Source organism: Sorex fumeus, unplaced genomic scaffold, assembly GCF_029834395.1.
Source record: "Sorex fumeus unplaced genomic scaffold, SorFum_2.1 ptg000058l, whole genome shotgun sequence".
Taxonomy (NCBI): domain Eukaryota; kingdom Metazoa; phylum Chordata; class Mammalia; order Eulipotyphla; family Soricidae; genus Sorex; species Sorex fumeus.
The window spans coordinates 16,331,526-16,344,199 of record NW_026606115.1 but is presented as its reverse complement, the minus strand read 5'-3'; the positions used below and the strand labels follow the sequence as shown (position 1 = coordinate 16,344,199).

The 12,674-nt window shown below is 37.7% G+C and overlaps 1 non-coding gene across 1 annotated transcript; it reads left to right on the top strand.

Annotated features, from left to right (window-relative positions):
- The first annotated feature begins 1,682 nt into the window (after positions 1-1,682).
- Positions 1,683-1,789, top strand: LOC130034339 (U6 spliceosomal RNA). The gene has a single exon (XR_008794105.1). It is a non-coding gene; the product is annotated as a U6 spliceosomal RNA (small nuclear RNA).
- Positions 1,790-12,674: the final 10,885 nt, after the last annotated feature.

The window sequence follows — 12,674 nt, the reverse complement described above, 5'->3', positions numbered from 1 at the left end:
AGAGGGAAATTTGTTTCATAATAGCTTAGTAGATGTAAAGGCACTATTTACTTTTGGAATTTTGGGGCTACACCAGACAGTGCTCAGGAGTTACTTCAGGTTCTGCACTCAGGAATTACTGCTGGCTGTGCTCAGGAGATCTTATGAAGTACTTGGATTGAACCTGAGTCGAGTGCATACAAGTCAAGAACCCTACCAGTTGTACTATCTTATCCAACATAGGTATTACTTTTGTTGTTCTATAACTGGCATAGTTGTTATTTAATAGCAACAAATTTATAATTATAAGGATGCCATTTTAAAAAGACTTTAGTTGGGATATTTGTACATTGTATAAAAATTGAACAAGAAATACTTAACAGTTTCTCTATATTAAATCCTTCATATCAAATGATTTTTTGATAGGAGTTATCTTGAAGAATTCAAAGCTAGTAAGTTATATTGCTAAGATTTATATGCTATGTTTCTTCCCCAGACCCTATGAAAAGCATGGCATTCTAAACAGTGAGGTGGCATAGTATATGCCATTGTGGAATTGAAGAAAATCTTAGCAGGTAGGGCATTTACCTTGCAAGTGGCCATTCATTCTCAATCACTGAGTGCCAGAAACAACCAGAAACATTAGTCTGGCTATGATATTATTACATTAGTTGCAGAGGTATGCTAACTCCCTTAAAAGGGAGTTCATCAACAATTTTGATGAATTCTTAGATAAACTGTTATAGTATGTTTTCTTTATAAAGTTTGTTGTTAAATCTTGCATCTCCAGAAAATTTAGTAAGTAAATATGATTAAATACCAGGAGAAAGTATCAAATGGCACAGAGTGGCTTATCTACACAGAAAAAGCAATACTTCCATGACCATCTTCAACCTGGTACCAAATGAAAATCACTCTCCCTTTTCCTCTGTTGACATTTTTGTTCTGATGCCCAGACTCATAAACCTGATTGGTGTTGGTTTTCACACATATGATGGCGGTGGTGCTGGTTAGGGACTTCACATTAGTTTGTGGTATTCACACCACATGTGCTCACAGGAGTTGCACTCCTGACAGTGGTACTCACAAGTAATTTGAGTTATAGTGTTTGCCAAAGATTGCACCTTTTACATGCAGGGTCCACATATACCTGGTTTCAAGGTGGCTAAAAAACTCTTGTGTCATCTAGGATATAAACAGCAGAGCCACTAGGATTGTGCTCCATGCATGAGATGAAATTGGGTATTGAGTTCACTGCTCACTCTTGCAAGGCAAGTTTTATAGCTATTGAGCTATCCCCTAGCCTTGTGACAAACACTTTTAACCTGATCAATATTTTTACTTATTCTGCTAGAATCACAATATTTCTTTGGGGGTGATGGTGTCCAAAGACATGCTTGTGGCCTAGAGTCTACTTCCAGTGATAGTCGGCCAGGCTGTGCAGGCCTGAAGAGTCAGAGCTTGAGTCTGGGGATGAGATTCTGCTCTGGTCTAGTGGTATATTGGTCACCAGGAATACACTCAGATGTATCTTGAGGATCATGTAGAGCCAGGTATTAAAGCATGTAGTCTAGATCTTTGAGCCATTGCCACAACCTAGGCATCTATATTTCTCAAGTAATATGTGTTTCTGTCAATTATTAATTCCACTTGGCCATGTCTATTGACATCCTGCTGTTCTAGATGAAAGAATGTTGAGTTTAGTGCTCGCTTCGGCAGCACATATACTAAAATTGGAACGATACAGAGAAGATTAGCATGGCCCCTGCGCAAGGATGACACGCAAATTCTTGAAGCGTTCCATTTTTTTGCACAAAAATTTATAAGTCTATAACTGTACCTCATGGTGTTTCACTAATAAAAAAATGATAAAAAAATAAAAATAAAAAATAAATAAAAATTTAAAAAAAAGAATGTTGAGTTTATATAAATTCTTGCACAACTCCCCCAATATAATTGTGTCCTCATTCTCAGGTTTACCACTAGTCATCTTTGAAATGTTAACTATAATTATACTTCTACTTTTATGTTTTCTATTTGGTTTCCATTTCATAGCACAACGGGTAGGGCATTTACCTTGCAAGTGGCCAACATGGCCGACCTGAGTTCGATTCCTCCACCCCTCTTGGAGAGCTTGACAAGCTACCTAGAGTATCTTGCCCTCACGACAAAGCCTGGCAAGCTACCCGTGACGTATTCAATATGCCAAACACAGTAACAACTGACACAATGGAGACGTTACTGGGCCCGCTCGAGCAAATCGATGAACAATGGGAGGACAGTGACAGTGATGGTTCCACTTCATAAGAAAAATAAACAGCGGTAGGGCGTTTGCCTTACACGCGGCCAACATGGCCGACCCGAGTTCAATTCCTCCGCCCCTCTCGGAGAGCCCGGCAAGCTACCGAGAGTATTCGATATGCCAGACACAGTAACAACAAAGTCTCCAATGGAGACGTTACTGGGCCCGCTCGAGCAAATCGACGATCAACAGGAGGGCCTTTACCTTTACCTTTACCTATACTTAATCTTATCTTCAGTTACCATTTGATGGGTGCACTGCCCCAGTCAAACTCCCCACCTAGCACTGTTCCCGGAATGGGTTACACCCGACTGGTGCACAGCCAGGCACTTGACACAAGGAGCGAAAGCCCCTCGGGGCTTGTTCCCCCAACCCTCACCTCACCGGGTCCGTGAAAAAACAATCAGACCATTTAATTGATGATCAACAGAATGAAAAGTGATACAAGTGACAAGCTATAAATGATTCTGGTAAAGTAAGTAAAGTAAAGTAAAGTAAAGGCCCTCCCATTGATCATCGATTTGCTCGAGCGGGCCCAGTAACGTCTCCATTGGAGACTTTGTTGTTACTGTGTTTGGCATATCGAATACATCACGGGGAGCTTACCAGGCTCTGCCGTGCGGGCGAGATACTCTCGGTAGCTTGCCGGGCTCTCCGAGAGGGGCGGAGGAATCGAACTCGGGTCGGCCATGTTGGCTGCGTGCAAGGCAAACGCCCTACCGCTGTGCTATCGCTCCAGCCCCAAATGATTCTGGTAAGTATCATAATAGTGTGAACAAGAAACTGTTGAGTATATTGATAAAAAGTACAAGATGCTGTGAGATAATGGAGAGAAGATAATGGAGAGCAGTCTTTCAGTCATGCATCTCCATTACAGCATCTACTATATTGTCCAACCTAGACTGTCCTAGTTTGCTTTGGTTTCCCAGTGACTTCCCTAGTCCAGGTTACTATTACTTTTCCTTTCATAACCAGCACAGGAGCAATAGCACAGCGGGTAGAGTGTTTGCCTTGCATGTGGCCAACCCGGGTTTGATTCCTCCATCCCTCTTAGAGAGCACAGCAAGATACCAAGAATATCTCCCCTCATGGCAGAGCCTGGCAAGCTACCCGTGGCATATTCCATATGCCAAAAACAGTAACAAGAAGACTCACTTCATGTTCCTGGAGCGAGCAGATGCCATTGAGCTACAGTAGCATGCGACAGGGACAAATAGAGATGTTACTGGTGCCTGCTTGAGCAAATGGATGAACAACGGGATGACAGTGCTACAGTGCTAATCTTTGCCTTTCTACCACCTCTTTTTTTTTAGCTTTTTGGGTCACACCCGGCGATGCTCAGGAGTTACTCCTGGCTTTGCACTCAGGAATCACTCCTAGCAGTGCTCAGGAGACCATATGGGATGCTGGGACTCAAACCTGGGTCAGCCGCGTGCAAGGCAAATGTCCTACCCACTGTGCTATTGCTCTAGACCCCTACTACCTTTTATCTTTTTGTCACTTATACCATTTTTCACTGGTTAACAACTACACTCTACTAGGTATACATATTTAATTTTTCTATAATGTCAGATTAATTGATATTAAATTTAACACCAACAGCCTGTGTTTATATGATTATAACATTACTGTTTACTGTTATATCCAAATCGTTGCATACTATTATAATTAGTACCCTAAAAATATATGTTCCTATACTATTTCATAAAGAACATTCTAAGGAATATGTCCAAATAGATTCTCCTATTTTTATACTCCACCAATTGTGTTAATCATATCCAATAGTTGGTTAAATCAGTCATCATAATATCAATGTATTTACCTTCTTGCTGGATATTACATTCATATGAGGGTGAGGGCAGTTGAAAAGTCATGATAATTCAATAATATTAGCAATTACTTTAGAACTTAGATGTAAAATATTTTAAAAGAATATTTTATTACTGGCATATTTTACAGTTGCTGGTGCAATAAAAAGCTAAGTTGACATAAATTCATTATTGTTTGAAAATTCTCTTTAAAATGCACTGAGAAAGTCTGGAACTTATATTTTGAATCCACAAGGCCAGGTCCAATCCTGGACACTGATGTCCCCCAGGAATTGCTGGAAGTAACCCCAGAGTGCCAAAGTTGTAGTGGCCCTAATCACTGTTAGATGTGGCCTCAAAACAAAGAGAATAAATTCTTATTTCTTCCACACAAGACAAATTACTCCTACTTCCTGGCACTTGGAATAACTATGCTTGTGTTCCTCTCCCAGAATCCTCTGCTACCTTCTATTTCTGTATGAAGTAGTGCACAGTGACTTTTCTGAGACTTCTTATTATTACCATTTGGATTTAGATATAATTGTTCTTAGAACTTACAACTTTATTTCCGTTTTCTTTTTATGGGGTGTGACTGATGGTTGGGTCACTGTTGGCCAGGCTAAGGGGCTATCCCTTTCTCTATACTCATTGTTCTTGCCTCACAGTATTTGAGGTACTATGACTATGGAACCCCTTGGATGGAAGCAGGGTTTGCCATGAACAAGTCAAGTACAAATTAAGCCTCCATATTTACTTGAAATTCCACTTTGGCAATCTACCCAAGAGTTCAAAACTCGATTTAGAAAAGATATTTACACACCTTACATTATTCTGGCACTATTCGAAATAGCCAAAAACTGGAGACAACCGAAGTGTCCACGATCAGAGAATTGGACAAAGAAACAGTGGTACATAAACACAACAAAATACTAATAAGCTACAAGAAAAATTAAAATCATGAAATCAAGAAATATGACACATGGATGGAGCTGGAGAGTATCATCCTGAATTAATTCAGTCAGAAGAAGGACAGATACAGAATACTTGGTTTATGGAGAAATAAATAACGGACATGAAGAGACAGAAAAGGGGAATAACAAATGCACGAAGGCAACAGAACTGAGAACTTGTCTTCAGTAGGACTCTTATGGGGGTGGTAAGGGTAGGTGAAGGACCCTGAGACCATGGTGGAAGGTAGTGGATACCTTGTGGAGGGTATGGGGCTGGAATAGTTTATTAATAAAATCTTACTAAAATTAATTTGTAAACCATGGTAACCAGAATAAGAAACATTTTTATAAATATGTATTTCACACTTATTGAATATTTTAGTATTGACAATTTGTAGTACTCTAGTATTTTCAATTTGACCTAGTTATTAAAATCCAATTTTTAATATTATCTCTTCTTTCATGAACTACTATGAGAGGAGAATTTAAATCTTCAACTATGTTAGTGGCTTTATTTATTTTCAGCTATGAAATTTATTTTTAACATATGCTATTGGGAGCACAGACTTTTAGGAGTGTTATATCTTTATGATGGGCTGGAGAGATAGCACAGCGGGTAGGGTGTTTGCCTTACACGTAGCCAACATGGCCGACCGGAGTTTGATTCCTCTGCCCCTCTCGGAAAGCCCGGCAAGCTACCGAGAGTATCTGGCCCTCAAGGCAAAGCCTGGCAAGCTACCCATGACGTACTGATATGCCAAACACAGTAACAACAAAGTCTCCAATGGAGACGTTACTGGGTCTGCTCGAGAAAATCGATGAACAACGGGAGGACCTTATATCTTTGTGATGAGTAAATTTTCTGCAATTAAGACATAAGTCTATTTATTTATTTATTAATTAATTAATTTATTTGCTTTTGGGGTCACACCCAGCGATGCACAGGGGTTACTCCTGGCTCTGCGCTCAGGAATCACTCCTGGCGGTGCTCAGGGGATCATATGGGATGCTGGGAATCGAACCTGGGTTGGCCACGTGCAAGACAAATGCCTTACCTGCTGTGCTATTGCTCCAGCCCCTATACGTTTATTCTTTATATTTAAAATATTTCTTTTCTAAACCACACATATACAGGACATTTAAAAGGTATTCTGAAATTTATGCATTTCAATTGAGTTACTTATTTATATTTAATGGGTTGGAGCGATAGCACAACCGGTAGGGTGTTTGCTTTGCACGTGGCTGACCTGGGTTCGATTCTTCCACCTCTCTCTGAGAGCCCAGCAAGCTACCAAGAGTATCCCAGCCACACGGCAGAGCCTGGCAAGCTCCCCGTGGCGTATTCGATATGCCAAAAAGAGTAACAAATCTCACAATGAAGACGTTACTGGTGTCCTCTTGAGGAAATTGATGAACAACGGGAGGATAGTGCTATAGTGCTACTCTATTTCTATTTAATGTTGTTGTATTGATATAGTTGTGTCTAGGTGTGCCATTTTGCAGTTCTATAATTTCTCCTAGCTTGCTACTTTCTTCCTTATTTCCTGTCTTCTTTTAATTAATCAAAAATACGTTAGTCCTCACATTTATATCAACATTTTGTATTTTAGCTATAAATTTTAATTAGTTTTAAATGGTTATTCTAGTGATTATATAAGAAATTTGTCATAGTTTTTTACAAATTGTGTTAGTTTGCAAAATGTATAATAACCATCACTATAATTACATTTTACCCAACTAACCCTTGGTGCTATTATCCTCATGTCTCTTGTGCTTATTAACAGACACTTAAAATAATCTTTTACATTAACTACTATATTTACAAATTCTGTTGCTACTACATCCTTCCTGTACAGTCTGGCTTCCACATAGGGTCATTTAATTTCACCCTGAAAATATTCCTTTTATGATTCTTGTAGTAAACTTTGTTGGCAACATAATATCACTGAATCATCTTAAAATTATTTATTATGCCTTGTTTCTTATCCAGTTATGTGGTAGCTACTATTATAAAATCCTTTCAGTTCAGGTTTGCTGGCCTCTGTTTATTCCATCAAAAACAGTCTAGCTACTATAAAAATCAATTTTCAGTTGTAATTGAAGTTCCTAATCAGTTTGTTTTTAGATACCTGGTGGGACTGACCTAACAACATCAGATATTCTAAAGCAGAAGTTTTTCTTTGGCTGTTGAAAGAAATTTGAGAACAAATATTTTAAATGTGGAAAGATTTCTATGTGATAGAGGTCATCGAGGAACTAAAACTAAACTTGATGAGCTGAGAGTTGTCCACGGCAGGAAATTTAAAAAGAGAAAGAGAAAAAATGAAAAGATTTCCAGTTTGAAAACGTCAAGGAATTAATTCACTCATATTTTCCACCAAACTGAAGATTAGAATGACATCTGTATTTCAGCCTCAGGATACTCTGAGTGCAGAACATATCTTTTATGCTGTATATAACACTTACAGAAACTGTAAAGTAGTAGTTGATACTATGCTATGTTGGTAAGTCTGCGGTAATTTTCTATGCAACTATAAATAAAAAATACAAATTATTATTTATACTTAGCAAAATTCTCAGATCTCCAGTTTTCCATATCTGTTTCATAAAATGCAAATGTTCATATTACCCACAATATAATAAAGACACAGAATAATTTCAGGGATTCAGAAAATTCCTTTAAGTCCTTCTTGTGAACCCCACCAACATCAAGAAGCAAAACTTTTTTTTATCAAAATTTCTGGTTATATGCTATGGAATTCTATTCTAATAAAATAATTTGGCAAGTAGTTTTGTGATTTTTAACTTCTTTCAGTAAATTGCCTATAAGTAGAATTGCATATGTATATGATAATTACATATTTAAATTTATAAAAATTACTTAACAGTTTTCTTACATACCATTTTTTCCTCAGTAAAAATGCATAAAGTTTCAAGGAATACACTTTTACTTTTGTTAAAATGCTCGAGCAAATCATTTTATATTTCACAAAAATTATACCTATACAATCCCTACATAAAATTGAAAAAATTAAAATATAATTACCAAATAATCCAGAAATTCTACTTCAAGGTCTTCATCTGAATAACACAAAAACACTAATTCAAAATTACATATTCACAGCTATATTTATTACAGATATATTCAAGCTCTGGAACTAATTCAGGTGCCCAAATACATATGAATAGATAAATAACTTTTAGTATATAAACACAATGGTATACTATTCAGCTATAGGGAAAGATGAAATCTTGCCCTTTGATATGTGGATGTACACAACTAGATGATTAAAACTAGATGGATGTAACACAGAGAGGGAAGTTAGAAGGTGAAAGACAAATACTGGATGATTTCATTCATGCACTAGTTAAAGAAATAGAGCGTGGGTAGAGACAATGTCCAATGTGGTGGGGGGGAGCTATTTTTAAGCACAGAATTGAGGTTAACAAGTATTTGGGAAAATGAAAGATGGGAAGGGCACTATAAGCAGTTTTGAAAAATAGTGGCACTTAGTGGATATGGTTTATAGGTAACATATTTTATAAACATTTTCATTATTGAAAATCATTATTAACTCAATTAAAAAAACAAGAATTTTCAAAAGATTTCTGCCTACTTCATATCATTGATGTCACTCCCCTGAACATTTTTTTCTTTCTCTGTATCTTTCTCTCTTTTACTCTCTTATTTTATGGGATATATTGTGGGGCCTTCCCCACGACTGCCAGAGAAAATAGGTATTATTCAGCATAGCATAAACATCACCATTTTAAGTAGTCATTCTGTACCCAAAGCTTGATTAGCAGAAAATTTGTATGGCCATGACCATAGCCTTGAGGCATATCTCAGGATTACGGAGTTAGTTAGAAACCCTGACGCAGAGCAGGATGTAGAAACCTGCAGTCAGCCAGTCCTTGGAAAGAGATGAGATATGGATCTCCAGATGTTAATAACCAATAAGACCTTGACACGGCATTGGCATTTGCCCAATACAAACCAACTGGAGACATCCCATAAAGTAGAAGCTCATCAGGAAGTTAGATAGACCACCAAGAATTGGGCAAATTTCAAATTTCAGAAATCAGCAATAAAAGGGATGTGAGAATAAAGGATGGGTTCACTTTCCTACTAAAGGGGACAGCCCTGAATGATCAGCCTTCTCAGCCTTCTCAGCTTTCTCAGCTTTCTAAACTCAACATTGATTGACTTGTGCCAAATAAAATTTGGCACAAGTCAAAAGATCATTGATTTGTGTGGTCTTTCAGATACCGGACTATAACAATGGTTTATAATATTATTAATGGTGTCCACTTCCCTCCACTTTCATCCCAGTATCATTCCCTCCTATTATGCCCATCCTAATCTGGTCAGCTTCCTACTGAAGAATAGTTCTCAGTTTCTGTTTCTTTTGGGCCCCTATTATTCTCCTGCTGTTTATTTCTATTCCACATATTTAAATAGATCATTCCACTTCTATCCCTATTCTTGTGATTAACTTCACTAAGCATAATACTCTGCTATACCATCCATGGAGCATCAAATTGCATAATTTTATTTCTTCTTGATCTGGAGCGATAGCACAGCGGGTAGGGCGTTCGCCTTACAAGCGGCCAACATGGCCGACCCGAGTTCGATTCCTCCGCCCCTCTCGGAGAGCCCGGCAAGCTACCAAGAGTATTCGATATGCCAGACACAGTAACAACAAAGTCTCCAATGGAGACGTTACTGGGCCCGCTCGAGCAAATCGACGATCAACGGGAGGGCCTTTACCTTACCTTTACCTATTTCTTCTTAAAGACTAGTAATATTCCATCGTGTATAAGTACCATATTTTTATGTTATTAGTCATCATTTTAGACACTTGCGCAGTTTCCTAAATTTTGGCTATTTTGAATAAGGCTGCAATGAACATAAAAGTGCTAATGTCTTATGAAATTTTTTTGGTCCCTTGTTGTGTATACTATGAATTGAAATTACTGGGTGATTTTAAAAATAATACTCTAGTTTTGTGAAATATGTCCATATTGTTTTCCATAAAGGATGGGCCAGTCAGTGTGTCAATCAACAAAGAGTAAATGATGATCCCCTTTTCATCACAGCTACACCAACACTGGTTGTATTTATTCTTTGTAATACATACCAGTTTCACTTGTATGAGATTTTACTGTTATTTTGATTTTCATTTCTCTAATGGTAGGTGATGCAAAGACTTTTTTCATATTCTTTTGGTCTTTGAAGAATAGTCTGTTCATCTCTTCCCCACACTTTTGATGGGGTTTGTTGTTTTTACTTATAAGGTTCTAACAGTGATTTTTATATTTTATAGGATCCCAACCATTTATCTGATCAGTAGGGAAAAAATTCTCACTGTTTGTGGGGTATATTTTTATTCTGAAAATGATTTTCTGTTGTGAAGAAACTTCTTAGTTCTATGTGGATCCATTTGTTTTTGTTTGCTTCATTTTGCTTGGGCAATGGCATTGAAAAAGTCATTAAATATACCTCTAGATTCAATACCATGAAGTGGTCTACCTTTGTTTTCCTCAAGATAAATTTTGTTTTGGTATGATATCAAAGTCTTCAATCAATTTTTATTTGACTTTTGTAAATGGTTTTAGAAAGTGGCCTGATTCAATTTTTTGCATTGGTGTCTTCTAACACCCTCCCGTTGATCGTCGATTTGCTCGAGCGGGCCCAGTAACGTCTCCATTGGAGACTTTGTTGTTACTGTGTCTGGCATATCGAATACTCTCGGTAGCTTGCCGGGCTCTCCGAGAGGGGCGGAGGAATCGAACTCGGGTCGGCCATGTTGGCCGCTTGTAAGGCGAACGCCCTACCCGCTGTGCTATCGCTCCAGCCCGTGATATTTGTTGAAAAACATTTCCATACTTCAAACATATTTTAAATTTTTATTTTTATTAAAGCACTTTGATTTACAAAATTCTTAATAATTGAGATTTAGGCATATCATATTTCACCACCAACACCACCATCACTGTTGATTTCCCTCTATCAGTGTCCTCATATCCACTCTTCATTCTAACTCCCATCCCAACCCCACCAGTCAACTTTACAAACATATTACCATGTTTCAGTGATTGCTGCTTAGATATTATGTTTTAAGTTTTTTTGAGTCTGTGTTTTGAATGTATGGTTATACTACTCATCCATATCACTGGTATAACTGAAGCACTGGTGCCTGTTCACCCACTGCTTCCCATTCTATTTATCTTCCCTTGATTTTTTTCTTTTTCTGTTATTCTCATCACTAAACACTGGATAAAAGGTTATCTAGGAACCGTCCTTTTTACTACAATACATATCCTCGTCCAGTATTCTGTATAACACAGATAAGTGAGATCATCCTGTGTTTGTATTTATTCTTCTAAATTACTTCACTCCCCATGATAATTTCTATTTCTCACCAGGTTGCAGCAAATTGCATGATTTCATAGTTCCTTGGAGCTTCAAATTATTCTATTGTGTATATACACATATTTATAAACCATTCATCTGTCATTGTACACCTAGGTTGATTCCATATCTTAGTTACTGTTTTGAGTGCAGCAATGAATGATGCTATGCATATTTCCTTTTGAGACAATGATTTTATGTCCTTGGGGTTGTTACCCAAATGGTTGGGTCATATAATAGTTCAATTATAAGTTTACTGAGAACTTTCATACTATTTTTCACGAGAGTTGGACCAGATAACATTTTCACAATCAGGGAATGAAAGTTTTATTTTCACCATATCTCCACCAACACAAGTGTTCCAACTTTTTTGATATGTGCCTTTCTCACTGGTTTGCGTTGTTATCTCATTGTTCTCTTGATTTGGATTGCATTAATGATAAGTGATGATGAACATTTTTTTCATGTGCCCCCTTGGAATCTGTCTGTCTTCCTTTAGGAAGTAGCTATAAATTTTCTCTCTCCATTTTTGATTTTTTTGTTGATCACTGAGTACTATATATCTGGATATCAAACCTTTATCTGATGTGTTGAATGGAAATATTTTTTCCAATAAGTTAGCTGTCTTTTAAATTTACCCATGCTTCTTTTGATCCTTCATCAAAGTTATCTATGGATCTGTCTATGGAATGTCAATTATTTACCATTCATCAGAGAGTCTTTTCTTATTTCAGTACCACACTATTTTGATTATTTCAGTTTTATAGTATATTGTCAAGTTAGGGATAGAAAGCTTACATTTTGTCTGTATCATTGTTTTGACTATTCAGGAGGTGTTTTTTGGTTTTAGTGTATGCAGATATGCATGACAACTTCTAAACTGATAGGTTATTATTACTGCAGCCCCCCACAGTCATATATCCTATCAATGGGAGGAGTGAATAGTGGGGGTGCTCAAATGTGGGTTGGGGGACTCCCCTGTACCCACTCACTGGACTCTATTTCCTCTGCAGTGGGACCAAATATAGCCTGGCATCTGTTCTGCGTGGAGGGTTACTGAACGGCTTTAAAACACACATATACACACAGTGACTGCTGGGGCTTGATCTGCAGGGAATGGGCACCTGGTGTTCCCACAGATTCTCTAAAGCTCTTTCTATGGTCGCATGCATGGAGCAATTCAGGGTCTTCAGCCCCTGCAGCATCTCCACCAGTGCCTC